The sequence below is a fragment of the Carassius gibelio genome, chromosome B22 (genome assembly GCF_023724105.1).
Source record: "Carassius gibelio isolate Cgi1373 ecotype wild population from Czech Republic chromosome B22, carGib1.2-hapl.c, whole genome shotgun sequence".
In the NCBI taxonomy this organism is placed as follows: Eukaryota; Metazoa; Chordata; class Actinopteri; order Cypriniformes; family Cyprinidae; genus Carassius; species Carassius gibelio.
Window position 1 is genome coordinate 38,753,522 of NC_068417.1, and position 20,000 is coordinate 38,773,521.

Below are 20,000 nucleotides of genomic sequence, written 5' to 3' on the forward strand. Positions count from 1 at the left end.
GCCAATCTAATCGCCAGTACATTATATAAGTAGGAAAGAAAACCCAAAAGCTTAAAGCACCTGGTATTCCTAGGCAGTCTCTCATCAAAGTACTAACCAGACCTAAACCTGCTAAGATTCAGAGATCGGGCATTGACTCTATTATTTGGCAAAATTATTATACAGGGAGTGCAGAATTATTAGGTAAGTTGTATTTTTGAGGAATAATTTTATTATTGAACAACAACCATGTTCTCATTGATTTCCAAAAACTCATTAATATCAAAGCTGAATATTTTTGGAAGTAGTTTTTAGTTTGTTTTTAGTTGTAGCTATTTTAGGAGGATATCTGTGTGTGCAGGTGACTATTACTGTGCATAATTATTAGGCAACTTAACAAAAAACAAATATATACCCATTTCAATTATTTATTTTCAGCAGTGAAACCAATATAACATCTCAACATTCACAAATATACATTTCTGACATTCAAAAACAAAACAAAAACAAATCAGTGACCAATATAGCCACCTTTCTTTGCAAGGACACTCAAAAGCCTGCCATCCATGGATTCTGTCAGTGTTATGATCTGTTCACCATCAACATTGCGTGCAGCAGCAACCACAGCCTCCCAGACACTGTTCAGAGAGGTGTACTGTTTTCCCTCCTTGTAAATCTCACATTTCATGATGGACCACAGGTTCTCTATGGGGTTCAGATCAGGTGAACAAGGAGGCCAAGTCATTAGTTTTTCTTCTTTTAGACCCTTTCTTGCCAGCCACGCTGTGGAGTACTTGGAAGCGTGTGATGGAGCATTGTCCTGCATGAAAATCATGTTTTTCTTGAAGGATGCAGACTTCTTCCTGTACCACTGCTTGAAGGTGTCTTCCAGAAACTGGCAGTAGGACTGGGAGTTGAGCTTCACTCCATCCTCAACCCGAAAAGGCCCCACAAGCTCATCTTTGATGATAGCAGCCCAAACCAGTACTCCACCTCCACCTTGCTGGCGTCTGAGTCGGACTGGAGCTCTCTGCCCTTTACCGATCCAGCCACGGGCCCATCAAGACTCACTCTCATTTCATCAGTCCATAAAACCTTAGAAAAATCAGTCTTGAGATATTTCTTTGCCCAGTCTTGACGTTTCAGCATGTGAGTCTTGTTCAGTGGTGGTTGTTTTTCAGCCTTTCTTACCTTGGCCATGTCTCTGAGTATTGCACACCTTGTGCTTTTGGGCACTCCAGTGATGTTGCAGCTCTGAAATATGGCAAAACTGGTGGCAAGTGGCATCTTGGCGGTTGTACGCTTGACTTTTCTCAGTTCACGGGCAGTTATTTTGCGCCTTGGTTTTTCCACACACTTCTTGCGACCCTGTTGGCTATTTTGAATGAAACGCTTGATTGTTCGATGATCGCTTCAGAAGCTTGGCAATTTTAAGAGTGCTGCATCCCTCTGCAAGATATCCAACTATTTTTGACTTTTCGGAGCCTGTCAAGTCCTTCTTTTGACCCATTTTGCCAAAGGAAAGGAAGTTGCCTAATAATTATGCACACCTGATATAGGGTGTTGATGTCATTAAACCACACCCCTTCTCATTACTGAGATGCACATCACCTAATATGCTTAATTGGTAGTAGGCTTTCGAGCCTATACAGCTTGGAGTAAGACAACATGCATAAAGACGATGATGTGGTCAGAATACTCATTTGCCTAATAATTCTGCACACAGTGTATACTAAGTGAAAAATGTCCAAAAAGCTTACAGCACCTGGTATTCCCAGGCGGTCTCCCATCCAAGTACTAACCAGACCTAAACCTGCTAAGATTCAGAGATCGGGCATTGACTCTATTTTTTGGCAAAATTATTATATACTAAGTGAAAAATTTCCAAAAAGCTTACAGCACCTGTTATTCCCAGGCGGTCTCCCATTCAAGTACTAACCAGACCTAAACCTGCTAAGATTCAGAGATCGGGCATTGACTCTTTTTTCTTTTTTTTAATGAAAGATTATTATATAATTAGTGAAATTTTCCAAAAACATTAAAGCACCTGGTATTCCTAGGCAGTCTCTCATCAAAGTACTAACCAGACCTAAACCTGCTAAGATTCGGAGATCGGGCATTGACTCTATTATTTGGCAAAATTATTATATACTAAGTGAAAAATGTCCAAAAAGCTTACAGCACCTGGTATTCCCAGACGGTCTCCCATCCAAGTACTAACCAGGCCAAACCTGCTTAGCTTACGAGATCAGACGAGATCGGGCATAGCCATGTTGGTATAGCCGTAAGCGAAGACTGCTGCAAAGAGAGGGCTATTTAAAGACCAGCCAATCTAATCGCCAGTACATTATATAAGTAGGAAAGAAAACCCAAAAGCTTAAAGCACCTGGTATTCCTAGGCAGTCTCTCATCAAAGTACTAACCAGACCTAAACCTGCTAAGATTCAGAGATCGGGCATTGACTCTTTTTTTTTTTTATTCTATTTTTTTTTAATGAAAGATTATTATATAATTCGTGAAATTTTCCAAAAGATTAAAGCACCTGGTATTCCCAGGCAGTCTCCCACCGATGTACTAACCAGGCCCAAACCTGCTAATATTCAGAGATCGGGCATTGACTCTTTTTTTTTTTTATTCTAATTTTTTTTAATGAAAGATTATTATATAATTCGTGAAATTTTCCAAAAAGATTAAAGCACCTGGTATTCCCAGGCAGTCTCCCATCCATGTACTAACCAGGCCCAAACCTGCTAATATTCAGAGATCGGGCATTGACTCTATTTTTTGGCAAAATTATTATATACTAAATGAAAAATGTCCAAAAAGTTTACAGCACCTGCTATTCCCAGGCGGTCTCCCATCCAAGTACTAACCAGGCCCAAACCTGCTTAGCTTACGAGATCAGACGAGATCGGGCATAGCCAGGTTGGTATGGCCGTAAGCGAAGACTGCTGCAAAGAGAGGGCTATTTAAAGAGCAGCCAATCTAATCGCCAGTACATTATATAAGTAGGAAAGAAAACCCAAAAGCTTAAAGCACCTGGTATTCCTAGGCAGTCTCTCATCAAAGTACTAACCAGACCTAAACCTGCTAAGATTCAGAGATCGGGCATTGACCCTTTCTTTTTTTTCCCTTTTTTTAATGAAAGATTATTATATAATTTGTGAAATTTTCCAAAAGATTAAAGCACCTGGTATTCCCAGGCAGTCTCCCATCCATGTACTAACCAGGCCCAAACCTGCTAATATTCAGAGATCGGGCATTGACTCTATTTTTTTGGCAAAATTATTATATACTAAGTGAAAAATGTCCAAAAAGCTTACAGCACCTGGTATTCCCAGGCGGTCTCCAATCCAAGTACTAACCAGACCTAAACCTGCTAAGATTCAGAGATCAGGGCATTGACTCTATTTTTAGGCAAAATTATTATATACTAAGTGAAAAATTTCCAAAAAGCGTACAGCACCTGTTATTCCGAGGCAGTCTCCCATCCAAGTACCGACAAGGTCCAAACCTGCTTAGCTTCCGAGATCAGACGAGATGGGGCTTTTTTTTTTTATTATTATTATTAAAAACACAACATTTTTATACATTCACAGTCTTACATTTGAAGCATATGCAGAAATATAAAATGTATATGTCAGGATCTTGGTAAGGGAGGAACTCAGGTGCAGACAGGGATTCTCAAACAAAGGGGTTTATTCACAAAAGGGGAAAACAAAACCCACGAGGGGGAAAACAGGACTAAGGCAGATACAACAATAACTAAACAGGACTGATTAATCAAGATAAACAAAGACTCAACACAGGAGAACACTAACTACAAATAACACTCACGGTTATACAGGATACAATATCTCGATCACAGGTGAGGAACACATATGAGGTACACAAATCACAATGAACCGACGCAAGACAGAGCACACTTGGAGACCTAAATAGGGGAAACAATCAAGACACGACAGGTGGCACAGATGGGACAATCAAGACACGACTAGGTTAACAAGGGGGGCGGGGCAAGGGAACGAGACAACACAAGCACATGGCCCAAAGACAAGGCCATGCGCTTGTACACAAAACAAGGGTCTGTCATGATCCTGCCTCAAGACTAGGAAAAATCAAGGACACGAGGGCAGGATCATGACAGTATATATATATATATATATATATATATATATATATATATATATATATATATATATATATATATATATATATAGATATATATATAAGAAATAAGAAAATAAAGAAACTACATAAGTAAGGAGAAAAAAATAAAAATAAAAATAATAATAATAAAATAACAAAATTACAATTAAAATCTTTCAGGCAAAATCACATTAAAACCTGACCACGTTTTAACAATGTATGGATTGTTTTCTACAATGTATTTGTCCAACACATCCATTTGTGCATTCATATTAAAATAGTCGTATATGTCTTCCATCACTGCAGTCAGATGCTGTTTAAATAAGTTACATAATGAAAGTTCTTTGTTCTTCATTTTCATTATATTCCTCCTTCTCCAAATCGTATATCTTGCTACTGTTAACTATAAATTTAATGCATAAACATTTTGTGCAGTTCCATTAAAGCCAAATAAAATCAATGTTTCCCATTTCTCTAACCAATCATTCTGATCATTTAAAAAGTCCCCCACAATTTTCCTTAACATCTTCATAAAATTGTCTAATTTTTTACATTTTAAAAACAAATGTAACACTCCTTCATCTTTTTCCATACATAATTTACATTTTGCATCTTGTGCTATTCCAATTTTTGCCAATTTCATTTCAGTCATTAAAACATTGTGTCTCAACAAGAAATCCAAATTATGCAGGGCGGGACTTTTAAACCTACATTTTACATTTTTCCAGATTTTTGTTACATCTAATTCACAAAAAGACCTTTCCCGAAAATCTGTTGCTTTTGGTCTTAAAAATACAAGATCACATAAACAAACATAAAACATTTTAAGAACACAGCCATTGAAAGGAATCTGTTCATCATTTCTTTTTTAAAAAATTCCAGGTTTCTCATTTCCTGTTTCTTCATCGTCAATGCTTTTAATCCACTGTAGTGGCACAGCTTCTTTAAATTTTATGTATTGCTCCTTAATCAGCTTTCTATTTTCTATATCTTCATTCTCTTCTAATATGTCTATAATTGCCTGTAAAGGTAAAAACCCAGGTTTTACCTCATATAAAATGTCTTTGACTTGTCTTAATCCTTAAACCATTTCTTATAAAAAATTGTATTACTATTCCTTAAAATCAATTTGTTTAAGAAAAGGGTCTGTTTCAATAGTTGCTCTCTTCCTTTAAACTCCACATGAACCTTCCCTTTAAAAACTTTCCATGCTCTTAAGACTTCTTTATAAAATTCAGGTATCTTCTCAAGCATGTTATCTGTAAAATTCATCCACATAAAATCATCCCCCATTTTCCCACACTTATTTATAAAGAAACTCATAATTTTTTTCCATACCATATCATCATTATTCCAAAACTTTTTTACTGTCTTTATTCTCATACTCTTCATTCTTACCATTGGATCTATGAGTCTCAAACCTCCCTTTTCCACCTCCCCAATTATTGTGTCATATGCTATTTTTGCTGGCTTATCATCCCATAAAAACTTTAAAATATAAGTTTTTATTCTTTTGTACGCCCATGCTGGCAGACTAACCACACTTAAAATATACCACATCTTAGACAGGAATAAAGAATTTAGAACTAATACTTTCCCTTTTAAAAACAATTCTCTTTGTTTCCAAAAGTTAAGTCTTTTTTCCATTTTGCCTATAACCCCCTCCCAAATCAGGTCTCTTGTTTTCATTTCATCTTTCCCAAGTATAACTCCTAAAATCTTTAATTGGTTCTTCTGCTCTTTAAATTCCCATTGTCTTCCCAAAGTATCCACCTTCCCTATCCTCATATACTCAGTCTTTTCTTTATTGACTTTAGCTCCTGTTTCGCTACAATATTTTTCAAAAATTAACATTGCTTTTTTGATACTCTTTAAATCCTTTAAAAACAAAGTCGTGTCATCTGCATATTGGAAAATTTTTTGTTGCATTACACCATTTTCAACTAAAATTCCTTCTATTTGTTTTTCTTTATTAATTGCTATTCCTAATGGTTCAGCAACTAAAGTATAAAGTAATGCCGATAAAGGACAGCCCTGCCTTATAGACCTCGAAATTTCAATATAATCAGTTAAAAACCCATTTACTTTAATACAACTTAAAATGTCAGTATAGAAACATTTCATCCATGTAATAAAATTCCTCCCAAATCCAAATTTTTCAATTAAGTCAAACAAATATTTATGCTCTACTCTGTTGAAAGCCTTTTCCAAATCTATGCTAATTAAATACCCTCCTTCACCTTTTTCTTTCATATACCACATTAAGTCTCTAATATTTGTTACTGTCTGATATATCTCTATTTAAGACACCATATGCCTGATTTGTTGTTATGATGTTTGGAATAACTTTTTTCAGTCTGTTTGCCATGATCTTAGCCAAAATGTTATAGTCAGTATTTAGCATACTCAACGGTCTGTAATTTTTAAGATGATCTTTATCTCCTTTATTCTTATAGATCATTTTTATCATTCCTGTCTTCATGCTTTCACTCATTTTTTTCTGCTTAAAAGTATCAGCAAATAAATTGTGCAGAATTGGTATTAAAACATGTTTAAAAACTTTGTAAAACTCAGATGTTAAGCCATCTAGTCCTGGACTTTTCCCATTCTTCAACTGGTCTATAACCTCTTCAATTTCCTCTTCATTTATATCCTTATCACACATTCTTTTATCTTCTTCATTTACTTGAACTTGAATTTGATTCAATAAATATTCTTCATCTTTCACATTTATATTATCTTTTTTAAATAAAGTAGTTTAAAAAATCCTTCACTTCTTTTAAAATACCTTGTTTTTCCTTCACAACTCTCCCATCTTTTAATATACTTTTGATCAATTCTGCATGTTTTCTTGATTTCTCAAACTCAAAAAAGAATTTTGTACTTCTTTCTCCCTCTACTGTATTTTTCGCTTTGCTTCTAATTTTAGCTCCCCATGCACTTTTCCTCCTCTATTTTCTTAAATTGTTCTTCTAAAAACACTATTTTTGTCACATCCATCTTTCCTTCGGACATCTTTTTCATTTCTTCTTCCCATTCCTTATTTAAAAATCTTTCTTTACTTTTCTTTGTCTTTTGCAATCTTTTTGAATATTAAATGGGTAATTTTTTCATAACTTTTTTCAAATTATCCCACCACAAACTTTTTTCTTCATCATATAGAATATTGTTTATACTATTTATTATGACATTTTCTATTTCCATTTTGTAAGACTCGTTTTTTAAAAGTTCAGCATTTAAAACCCACACCCCTGGACCTCTCTCTACTCCACTAAAATCAATTATTACATTTAAAAAATCATGATCACTTTCACTGAACCTTTTATAAAATACTTTTGATATAAATAGTTCTAGCTGTCTGTTACATAAAACCAAATCAAGTCTACTTTGCTTTAATACTGTGTTCACAATTTGCCTTCTGGAATATTCTCTTTTTACTCTGTTTCTTTCCCGCCATATATCTAAAAATTTGCGTTTTTCCATCATTTTCTTTAATTCAGTTCTCCCCACATCTGATCTATATACCATATAATCCTCCACATCAATTCTTTCCAAAATAGTATTAAAATCCCCAATTAAAATTCCTTTTGTATAACCATCCATTAAAACATTTAAATTTTTTAAAAAAGATGACTCTTTCTAAACGGTCATTTGGTGCATGAATTGTACATATCGTTAATTCTTCTTCTTTGCTTTTGACTTTAACTACTAACAATCTTCCTACATTATCTGTGAACATTTCTGTTGCTTTTTCTGTCACTCCCCTTCTAATTAAAATTGCTACTCTTTTTTTCCTGTTTGGGTCATTATTGTAAAAAAATTCTCCATCCCATATTTTCTTAAAACCATTAACAATGTCTTCATTCCATCCAGTTTCTTGTATACATATTATATCACTCTTCTTTGTTAAATAGAGTACATTTTCAAATTTAGTCCTAGTTGACAATCCCCTTGCATTGATTGACACTAGTTTCAGCTGACTCATAAACAAAAAAAGAAAAATATAAATGCAAAACAAAACCCACATCACTTTTGTTCAGTCTCTCTCAAATCAACATCTTTTAAAGCAATTATCTCAACTTTCTTCTTCTTTTTTTCTTTAGATTCTCGTCTTATTCTTTGTCTTTCCAAGACCTTTTCAATGTTTATTTGTCCTGTTGTTTTCCCTTTAGTCCCCCTGCTCAAAAAACTTTTTTTTCTCTCCCCAATGTCGCTTACCTCTTCCGGGATTGTACTATCCTTTGTTCCATTATTATCTTCTTTATTTACCATTGCATCCTGCTCCACATTTTTCACAGATTGTTGTAGTCCAGTCATCACTTTTTCTTCCCCATCCTGCTCATTCTCACTTGTTTCCTCTTCTTCTTCTTCCTCTTCTTCTTCCTCTCCTTCACTGCTCAGTACATCCTTTGTTAATCCACTTGTTTTTTGTGATGTATTTTATTTATCAGCCTCCTCCAAATGCTCCACTTCATTATGCATCTCCATTTCCATTTCCTCATGTTCCTCTTCGTCCGTTTCACATGCGCATGTTGACAATGCCTTTCTGCAGCCTTGGCACCGCAGGGCTGTACAGTCCCGCGCATAATGCCCCTGCTCCAGGCATTCTCTGCATGTCAGTAGAGGGCAGTCTTTCTTTTCGTGTTCAGCACTTGAACATATTCTGCATATTTTTACTTGCTGATCATGAATGACTCTGAAGAACTGTATTCCTTCCTCTGTTTCAAAACTGTTGTTATATGGAAGGGATACCACGTCCTTAGGGAATTTGACTCGAATAAATCTTGTCCCATCTGCCACCATTGTCCCTGGGTAATACCTCCTTCTCAACGGCAGTATCGGTGTAACTCCCCAGCTTTGCAGTTTTTGTAGTACATCCTTGTCATTGATATAATTTGGCAAACGTAAAAAAGAAACGACCCTCTCCATTTCACAAAGTTTGCTTATTTTACACATTTGTCCATTCAATAGTAGTCCATTCAATAAATTGTCACAGTCTAGTTGATTCTCCAATGTAAGCTCATACTTGAAGTAATTTTTTTTCCTTAGTCCATATAGTTTACCTTTTCCAGTAATGTCATCAATAGCTTTAATTATCATGATGGCAGTTAGTTTTTCTGGATTTTCCACAGTCATTGTCAGTGTTGTTTCTTTCTTGTATTCCCTCTGATATTTCATTTTGTCTTTTAATCTATTTATCATTTCATTTCTCCGACATTCTTCTTGTCTCTTTTCTCCTTTTGTATCAAACTTTTCTTTACCTTGTGTAGTTGGTTGCTGTTCAGTGCGGCCTTTCTCCATTTCAGCTCCATTTCTTTTCCTTCTTGATACAACAGTTGCCCATGTTTCATTGTAATCCTTTCCATCGTTTTTCATAATCCGTTTTTCCAAAGTAGTGTCTCCTTCAAAATAATTGTTCTTTTCCTCAAAAACCTTGTCCAGATCTGATCCATTAGCCATTGTTTCCATCCTTGTTAAATAGCTTAGCCAAAAAAAAAAAAAAAAAAACCCACAAACAAACAAAATAAAATAGCTCAAACCCCAGACAGTTTAAAACTGCCCGGGGTTAAAACGACGTTAACAAAAACAAAATACTTCAAACTTTTTAACTTGATATTAAACAAAAACAAAACAAATGAAAAAAATGTGGGAGAGCCTTTCTCTCCAACTGCAGCACAGTACTTCCTATCAGACTCTCTAGCGCCATCAGGCTGGTATGACCGTAAGCCAAGACTGCTGCAAAGAGAGGGCTATTCAAAGACCGACCAATCTAATCACCAGTACATTATATAAGTAGGAAAGAAAACCCAAAAGCTTAAAGTACCTGGTATTCCTAGGCAGTCTCTCATCAAAGTACTAACCAGACCTAAACCTGCTAAGATTCAGAGATCGGGCATTGACTTTTTTTTTTTTTTTTTTTTTTTTTTAATGAAAGATTATTATATAATTCGTGAAATTTTCCAAAAGATTAAAGCACCTGGTATTCCCAGGCAGTCTCCCATCCATGTACTAACCAGGCCCAAACCTGCTTATATTCAGAGATCGGGCATTGACTATATTTTTTGGCAAAATTATTATATGCTAAGTGAAAAATGTCCAAAAAGCTTACAGCACCTGGTATTCCCAGGCGGTCTCCCATCCAAGTACTAACCAGGCCCAAACCTGCTTAGCTTCCGAGATCAGACGAAATCAGGCATAGACAGGTTGGTATGGCCGTAAGCGAAGACTGCTGCAAAGAGAGGGCTATTTAAAGACCAGCCAATCTAATCGCCAGTACATTATATAAGTAGGAAAGAAAGCCCAAAAGCTTAAATCACCTGGTATTCCTAGGCAGTCTCTCATCAAAGTACAAACCAGACCTAAACCTGCTAAGATTCAGAGATCGGGCATTGACTCTTTTTTTTTTTTTTTTTTTTTAATGAAAGATTATTATATAATTCGTGAAATTTTCCAAAAGATTAAAGCACCTGGTATTCCCAGGCAGTCTCCCATCCATGTACTAACCAGGCCCAAACCTGCTAAGATTCAGAGATCGGGCATTGACTCTATTATTTGGCAAAATTATTATATACTAAGTGAAAAATGTCCAAAAAGCTTACAGCACCTGGTATTCCCAGGTGGTCTCCAAACCAAGTACTAACCAGACCTAAACCTGCTAAGATTCAGAGATCAGGGCATTGACTCTATTTTTTGACAAAATTATTATATACTAAGTGAAAAATTTCCAAATAGCTTACAGCACCTGGTATTCCCAGGCGGTCTCCCATCCAAGTACCAACAAGGCCCAAGCCTGCTTAGCTTCCGAGATCAGACGAGATGGGGCATAGCCAGGTTGGTATGACCGTAAGCCAAGACTGCTGCAAAGAGAGGGCTATTTAAAGACTGACCAATCTAATCACCAGTACATTATATAAGTAGTAAAGAAAACCCAAAAGCTTAAAGCACCTGGTATTCCTAGGCAGTCTCTCATCAAAGTCCTAACCAGACATAAACCTGCTAAGATTCAGAGATCGGGCATTGACTCTTTGTTTTTGTTTTTTTTTAATGAAAGATTATTATATAATTCGTGAAATTTTCCAAAAGATTAAAGCACCTGGTATTCCCAGGCAGTCTCCCATCCATGAAGTAAACCATGCCCGAACCTGCTAATATTCAGAGATCGGGCACTGACTATATTTTTTGGCAAAATTATTATATACTAAGTGAAAAATGTCCAAAAAGCTTACAGCACCTGGTATTCCCAGGCGGTCTCCCATCCAAGTACCAACAAGGCCCAAGCCTGCTTAGCTTCCGAGATCAGACGAGATGGGGCATAGCCAGGTTGGTATGACCGTAAGCCAAGACTGCTGCAAAGAGAGGGCTATTTAAAGACTGACCAATCTAATCACCAGTACATTATATAAGTAGGAGAGAAAACCCAAAAGCTTAAAGCACCTGGTATTCCTAGGCAGTCTCTCATCAAAGTACTAACCAGACCTAAACCTGCTAAGATTCAGAGATCGGGCATTGACTCTATTATTTGGCAAAATTATTATATACTAAGTGAAAAATGTCCAAAAAGCTTACAGCACCTGGTACTCCCAGGCGGTCTCCAATCCAAGTACTAACCAGACCTAAACCTGCTAAGATTCAGAGATCATGGCATTGACTCTATTTTTTGGCAAAATTATTATATACTAAGTGAAACATTTCCAAAAAGCTTACAGCACCTGTTATTCCGAGGTGGTCTCCCATCCAAGTACCAACCAGGCCCAAACCTGCTTAGCTTCCGAGATCAGACGAGATGGGGCATAGCCAGGTTGGTATGACCGTAAGCCAAGACTGCTGCAAAGAGAGGGCTATTTAAAGACCGACCAATCTAATCACCAGTACATTATATAAGTAGGAAAGAAAACCCAAAAGCTTAAAGCACCTGGTATTCCTAGGCAGTCTCTCATCAAAGTACTAACCAGACCTAAACCTGCTAAGATTCAGAGATCGGGCATTGACTCTATTATTTGGCAAATTTATTATATACTAAGTGAAAAATGTCCAAAAAGCTTACAGCACCTGGTATTCCCAGGCGGTCTCCCATCCAAGTACCAACCAGACCTAAACCTGCTAAGATTCAGAGATCGGGCATTGACTCTTTATTTTTTTATGAAAGATTATTATATAATTCGTGAAATTTTCCAAAGAGATTAAATCAATCAATCAACCAATCACCTTTATTTATATAGTGTTTTAAACAAAATACATTGCGCCAAAGCACTGAACAACATTCATTTGGAAAACAGTGTCTCAATAATGCAAAATGATATTTAAAGGCAGTTCATCATCGAATTCAGTTATGTCATCTCTGTTCAGTTGAAATAGTGTCTGTTTTTATTTGCAATCAAGTCAATGATATCGCTTTAGATGCTGCTGCAAAGAGAGGGCTATTTAAAGACCGACCAATCTAATCACCAGTACATTATATAAGTAGGAAAGAAAACCCAAAATCTTAAAGCACCTGGTATTCCTAGGCAGTCTCTCATCAAAGTACTAACCAGACCTAAACCTGCTAAGATTCAGAGATCGGGCATTGACTCCTTTTTTTTTTTTTTTAATGAAAGATTATTATATAATTCGTGAAATTTTCCAAAAAGATTAAAGCACCTGGTATTCCCAGGCAGTCTCCCATCCATGTACTAACCAGGCGCAAACCTGCTAATATTCAGAGATCGGGCATTGACTCTATTTTTTGGCAAAATTATTATATACTAAGTGAAAAATGTCCAAAAAGCTTACAGCACCTGGTATTCCCAGGCGGTCTCCCGTCCAAGTACTAACCAGGCCCAAACCTGCTTAGCTTCCGAGATCAGACGAGATCGGGCATAGCCAGGTTGGTATTGCCGTAAGCGAAGACTGCTGCAAAGAGAGGGCTATTTAAAGAGCAGCCAATCTAATCGCCAGTACATTATATAAGTAGGAAAGAAAACCCAAAATCTTAAAGCACCTGGTATTCCTAGGCAGTCTCTCATCAAAGTATTAACCAGACCTAAACCTGCTAAGATTAAGAGATCGGGCATTGACTCTATTTTTGGCAAAATTATTATATACTAAGCAGTGGCGGCTCCAGACAATTTTGATTGGGGGGGCAATGGGGGGTCCTTGTCTTTTCAAGGGGGGTCTCATGAAAACCAACAAAAAATACAGTGGACATGGCTAATAACTGCATATTTCTGCTACTAAACAACAAAAACACCTTTGCAATGTAAACAAATGACAGGCTACATTTGTAATTCATATCCTTCACACTGCACTTTCATGTCAGGTATATTATGCATTTTTATTGACATTGATATTTTTACATTTATTTCCAGATAGATATTATTGAGTTTACAGGCTAAAGTGGTCTTGCGGTTGTTAACACTGTTGCTATTGTAGAAAAAAATATTTGCATCACATTTAAAATCTGAATTGTTTTTATTTTTATAATTATAATTCAGAGAATGAGAAAATCTGAATAAGCGTGTTAAAATAAATAAGTACTGTAATATAATAAAAGTTTATTCAAATAACATAAAAAAGACCAGACCCCTCGATGCCTGTGAAACTTTTCTCCCTCAAACAGCACGCTATCTACACTACAGGCTACACACAGCAATATAAACAACGTATCTGCATGTTCTCACATCACATCGTTCTTGTAAAATAATAATAAGTAAATAAACACCAAAATCACTTCGCTGAGAATGAAACACCACTTACCAGCTGCCACGATGTTGAAAATATCCTCTAGCAATTAAAAAAATGCGAGTGCAGCATGAGGAATCTTCCCGGTTGGATGAGGTCGTACTCAGGTGAAAGGTCATCATGTTGGTCATTTTATTTACGGCTAAATTATTATAAATAAATTGTACTAATATTATGATTGGGCGTGGGCAGGCATTCACAAAAGTTTATGTTATTACAAAAAAAAATTGAGGAAATTTTGCTTTGACAAAAGGGCACTTAAGGGGCAAAGGAGCAGGTGCTCAAGTGAACCGGTTCTTTCGGACAATTCGATCAAATAAACCAGCTGAAAAAAAAATGGTTCACCGGTTCTTTTGCGCTCGATGTAATGCCGTCATTGGCGATGATTGCCCTTCATTCAAGCCTTTGGTTTACCCGCGCTTATAACATTAGCAAAGAATCAGTTCAGAATCAATCACCAAAAGAATCAGTTCGGTTCAGATGCGCTCTGTGTCAGTCTGCTTCACGCTGAATCACGCATGCGCAGTTATCATCAGCTCATCGGTTCTCGAATCGGACGCGTCCGACAGAAACGGTTCTCGGTTCAGTGTATGAATAAATGTCGAAATAATTATTATTTATTATTGTTCTGCGTAGTTTGAAGAGAAACATTTTTGGATCTTTATCCCGAATATATATATTTTTAATCAGGAAGAGGCTGGGGGGGTCAAATGGGGGGTCAAGGCATTTTTTGGCAGGGTCTTGAGACCCCCCAAGACCCCCCCTGGCGCCGCCAGTGATACTAAGTGAAAAATTTCCAAAAAGCTTACAACACCTGTTATTCCGAGGCGGTCTCCCATCCAAGTACCAACCAGGCCCAAACTTGCTTAGCTTCCGAGATCAGACGAGATGGGGCATAGCCAGGTTGGTATGACCGTAAGCCAAGACTGCTGCAAAGAGAGGGCTATTTAAAGACCGACCAATCTAATCGCCAGTACATTATATAAGTAGGAAAGAAAACCCAAAAGCTTAAAGCACCTGGTATTCCTAGGCAGTCTCTCATCAAAGTACTAACCAGACCTAAACCTGCTAAGATTCAGAGATCGGGCATTGACTCTTTTTTTTTTTTTTTTTTTTAATGAAAGATTATTATATAATTCGTGAAATTTTCCAAAAGATTAAAGCACCTGGTATTCCCAGGCAGTCTCTCATCAAAGTACTAACCAGACCTAAACCTGCTAAGATTCAGAGATCGGGCATTGACTCTATTATTTGGCAAAATTATTATATACTAAGTGAAAAATTTCCAAAAAGCTTACAGCACCTGGTATTCCCAGGCGGTCTCCCATCCAAGTACTAACCAGTCCCAAACTTGCTTAGGTTCCGAGATCAGATGAGATCGGGCATAGCTTTTTTTTTTTTTTTTTTTTTCTTTTTTTTTTTTTTATATTGGGAATTTCAGTTAATACAAAACAAACACATTTTCTTAGTCATACAATTTCATTCATCTCATAATCAAACTAACATCGTCATTGAAGTTTTTTTTTACTGAAGTAATACAATTCACATCACATAAAATTATGTCATCTTAATCATCTTCTATTGGCATGTAAAAATGCTTTTGTTTAAAGATACATATAACATCATTTGGAAAAAAATTTAAATGTAAATTGTAATTGTAAAAATCTGGTTTTCCAATTTAAAATAATTGTAAAACATTTCTACATAACTTTCTACCATTTGTTTAAAAATCACCCATAAGTTTAAAATACAATCTCTGTTTCTGGCTACATTTCTTCTTTTCCATATAGCTTTTTTTGCTAAGATTAAAAACAAATTAACAAGTTTCTTATTTCCTTTGTTCTCTGTCATTCCCAGCATAAAAAATCCTTTTCCAGTCAGTAACCTCTTTATTTTCTCTTAATTCTTTGACAATTTCTTTCAGTTCATTACAAAATGGGTTAAGTTTTCCACATAATAAGAACAAGTGTAAAATACCTTCATCTTCTTTTTTACAGACTTTACATTGAACATTTGTTGCCTTCTGCATCATACACAATCTCATTTCTGTATAGATCACATTTTGTCTAATAAAATAGTCTAAACATTCTAAATCTACATCCAACCATTTCCATGTTCTATTCTTCCAAATGTCTTTTTCTTCGATTTCATTAAAATGCCTTAACCAAATCTGGTTGGCAACAGGTTTTTCAAAAACTCCATTTATAAAAAACTCATAGAACATTTTCACAGTACACAAATTAAAATCCACCCTCTTTTCTTTACATTTTAATAACACCATCATTTTATTTTCTCCTTCTCCCTTCTTTTTAATCTGATCTAGCCATTGCCTTGGGATTGCTTTCTTGACATCTTCATACTGTTTTTTTTTTTAAAACCATGACATTAAAATCCTCTTTCTCCTCCTCCATTGCATCTTTAATCACTTGGAGTGGTAAAAATCCCTCTTTCATCTCCCATAAAACATCTCTCACGTTTACAATCCCCACTTGTAGCCACTTCTTAAAATAGATATCTCGCTCGTGTATCTTTATTTTGTCATTTAAAAACAGAGGCTGATTTAAAATCGCTTCCCTCCTATCCGGATTAAAATCGACCTCTGTTAAAAAAAAGCCTCCAAGCATTTAAAACCTTTTTTATAAAACTGTGGTATCCCCTCCATCATCCAACTTTTCAACTTCATCCATAAAATGTTTTCCCCAAGGTTAAAATTTCCACATTTATTTAAATAAAAACCCATCAATTTCTTCCATTCATCTCTCTTCTTATCATCCAAATATTTCTTAACCACTTTAACCCTCATGCTTTTCATCTTCTGTTCCACATCGACTAAACCCATCCCTCCCTCTTCTGGTTTTCCTATCAGCGTATTGTACGCTATCCTTGGAGGCTTTTTTTCCCATAAAAATTCTAAAATACTCTTTTTTTATTCTCCTAAAAACCCAGTTTGGCAATGGCATCACATGTTATTTGTTCCACATTTTTGATAACATTAACATGTTTACAATTAAAATTTTTCCTTCCAAACTTAAAAACCTGTTTCTCCAAAAAATCAGTCTCCTATCCATCCCTCCCAATGTCTCATCCCACATATTATCAACAGTTTCCTTCTCATTCTTTGCTAAGCCTACTCCTAAAATCCTCATTTCTTGTACCTCTAGGAATTTAACAACCCCCGTTAAAACCTCTGACCTTCCGAACTTCATATATACTGATTTTTCCTCATTTATTTTTGCACCTGATCCCTCACAATAACATTTAATTTTTTCCATTACTTCTTTAACACTTTCTATATTTTCAACAACAATTGTGGTATCATCAGCATACTGGAAAATTTTAGTCAGTTCCTCTTTTTCTTCTAGTTTTATTCCCTTTATTTTTTTCTCTCTGTTTATTAAAAGCCCTAATGGTTCAGCCACCAAAGAATATAACTTCGCTGACAGTGGACACCCTTGTTTTATAGACCTTAAAACTTTAAAAGGTTCCGTTAAAAAAACATTACATTTGACTTTTGTTAAAATATCGCTGTATAAAACAGAGATCCATTTTATAAAATTCTCTCCAAAACCAAATTGTTTTAAAACAGCCAATAAAAACCCATGCTCCACTCTGTCAAACGCCTTCTCGAAATCCATGCTTATTATATATGCCTCCTTTCCTTTTTCTTTTATGTACCCCATTATATATCTTATGCTACTCGTGATATCTGCAATGTCCCTCCCCTTTACTCCATATGCCTGGTTAGTCTCTATTATGTTTGGCATGATATTTTTTAATCTGTTCGCTAAAACCCTGGCTAAAATTTTAAAATCTGTGTTTAACATTGTAATGGGCCTAAAATTTCTCAGTTCTGCTTTGTCTCCTTTTCTCTTGTAGATTATTTTCATTAAGCCTAAGCCCATTCTTTGGTGTACCCTTTCTTTTTTAAAAACCTCTTCATAGACTTCTTTTAAAATCGGGCTTACTTTTTCTTTAAAAACCTTATAAAACTCACTTCCAATACCATCTATTCCTGGGCTTTTCTTCACACTTATCTGATTTATTGCTTGTATAATTTCCTCAGTTGTTATTCCCTTATCACATTCCTTCTTATCCCCCTCACCGACTTTTTGTGTTATCTGTTGTAACAAAATGTTCCTTTTTTCCTCATTCCCTTCCTCTGATCTAAAAAGTTCTTCATAATATGTGCTTATTTCCTTTAAAATTCCCTTCTGTGCTTAAAACAGCTTGTCCTAAGTTATTCCTAAGTTCTTTAATTATTCCCGCGTTCACCCTGCTTTTCTAAAGGTTAAAAAATAATCTACTACATTTCTCCCCTTCTAGTGTATACTTAGCTTTACTTCTTAACGTCGCCCCTTTATGTTTCCCTTCTTCTATTTTCCTCAACTTTTCCTCCACTTCAATTACTCTTGGCACGTTAACTTCATTTTTATTCAACTCCTCTCTTAACGTCTTTCTTATTTCTTGTTCCTTTGTTCTTTTTACCTTTTGTAACAATTTACAGTAATTCATAACATATTTATTTATGTCATATTTCATGTTTTCCCACCATTGCCTTTTATCTTCTATGCACATCAAGTCTTTTTTCCCCTCATCAAATTTATTTTCTATCTCTTTTTTAAAACTTTCTTCCTTTAAAACTTCAGTGTTTAAAATCCCCTCATATCCTTTTTAAAATCCATTCTCATTTGCACCATTTTGTGATCACTTAAGGTCGTTTCTTTATAAAACACTCCATCAATAAAACATTCCAAATTCCTAGTACATAAAAAGTAGTCTATCCTAGTTTGACACATAAAATTCCCTACCAGCTGTCTTCTTGTAAATTCCCTCTTTTTCCCATTTCTTTCTCTCCACACATCAATCATGTTATACTCTCCCATCAATGACATTAACTCCTTTCTTCCCCCATCCGATTTAAAAACCATTCTGTTAGCCATATCCATTTTACTAAAAACAGTGTTAAAATCCCCCGCAATTATTACCCTCTTCCATTTTTCCATTAACTCAACTATTATATTAAAATATTTTTTCTTTTCTATTTCTTCATTTGGAGCATGTACGTTTACTAAAATAAAATCATCTTCATTCATCTTAATTTCTACAGCCATGCATTTTCCTTGTGTGTCATTATACATTTGCTTTGACCTGATATCTCTATCTTTTCTTATTAACATCGCAACTCCTCCTCCTATTTTTCCCTCCGCATTATTAAAAAATAATTCCCCTTCCCATCTTTTTTTAAAATCCTCCATTACACTCTCTTTCCAATTCGTTTCTTGCAATAAAATCACATCTTCATCCCTGCACAGTTCCTTGACTTTTTCAAATTCCACACCATTCATTAACCCTCTTGCATTAAAAGTAACAATTTTCAACACAATTAAAAAAGATAAAAGTACAAACTTTAGCATCATAATTTTGTTATCCTATTTCCTCCCCCTCTTTTGCACTTCTTCCACAGTCTTGTTTCTCCTCATTACTTTGCTTACACATTTTATTTTTAGCTTTCTCCAAATTGGGTATTACCTTAACTTTTCTTCTTCTTTTATTGGATGTTCCTGCAGTGCTGTCTCCGCCCAGGTTTTCACTGTCTTTGTCTTTTCTTTCCGTCTCACCTATCCATTCAGTCTCTTCTGGTTCCTCTGTTTCTACTTGTCCAACCGCATTAAACTCCATCTGTACCTCCATTTCCACAATGTCCTGTGTTAAACCAGTCTTTTCAATCTCATTGTCATTGTCCTTGCTTACATTGTCCTCTCTTTGCCTTGCTCCGGTGTCTTCCCTTTGCTCCTCTTCATTGTCTGTCTCATGCATCTGCCCACTCCCCCTCTCTTCTTCATTGTGCTGGTCTCCATACCAGCACTCGCATTTGTCCAGTACACAATTGCATTCTGGACACCTCACCACCTTACAGTCCCTCGCGAAGTGGCCTGTTTCCGAGCTTTTATTACATTTAAAGTCTGGGCAGTCCTTCATAACATGATCAGGGCTCATACACAACCTGCAGGTTTTCACCTGCTTGCTATGTATCACTCTATAGTATTGAGGACCATCCTCCATTTCAATTCGAGTACTGTAGGGCAAGGAGGCCACTTCTTTTGGGAACTGTACCTTAAGGAACCTTGTTCCATCTTCTATGTTGGTGCCGGTAT

General features: G+C 35.9%; 3 non-coding genes and 5 pseudogenes across 3 annotated transcripts; all 8 read right to left on the minus strand.

The window, feature by feature from the left end:
- Positions 1-2,151: 2,151 nt before the first annotated feature.
- On the minus strand, positions 2,152-2,269 carry LOC128006821 (uncharacterized; annotated as a pseudogene).
- Positions 2,270-2,803: 534 nt separating this feature from the next.
- Positions 2,804-2,922, minus strand: LOC128005094 (5S ribosomal RNA). The gene has a single exon (XR_008177759.1). It is a non-coding gene; the product is annotated as a 5S ribosomal RNA (ribosomal RNA).
- Positions 2,923-10,230: 7,308 nt separating this feature from the next.
- Positions 10,231-10,349, minus strand: LOC128001391 (5S ribosomal RNA). The gene has a single exon (XR_008174161.1). It is a non-coding gene; the product is annotated as a 5S ribosomal RNA (ribosomal RNA).
- Positions 10,350-10,858: 509 nt separating this feature from the next.
- On the minus strand, positions 10,859-10,977 carry LOC128006826 (uncharacterized; annotated as a pseudogene).
- A 370-nt stretch (positions 10,978-11,347) lies between these two features.
- LOC128006827 (uncharacterized) lies at positions 11,348-11,466 on the minus strand (annotated as a pseudogene).
- Positions 11,467-11,825: 359 nt separating this feature from the next.
- Positions 11,826-11,944, minus strand: LOC128006483 (uncharacterized; annotated as a pseudogene).
- Positions 11,945-12,890: 946 nt separating this feature from the next.
- LOC128000203 (5S ribosomal RNA) lies at positions 12,891-13,009 on the minus strand. Its single transcript, XR_008172994.1, has one exon. It is a non-coding gene; the product is annotated as a 5S ribosomal RNA (ribosomal RNA).
- Positions 13,010-14,647: 1,638 nt separating this feature from the next.
- On the minus strand, positions 14,648-14,766 carry LOC128007053 (uncharacterized; annotated as a pseudogene).
- Positions 14,767-20,000: the final 5,234 nt, after the last annotated feature.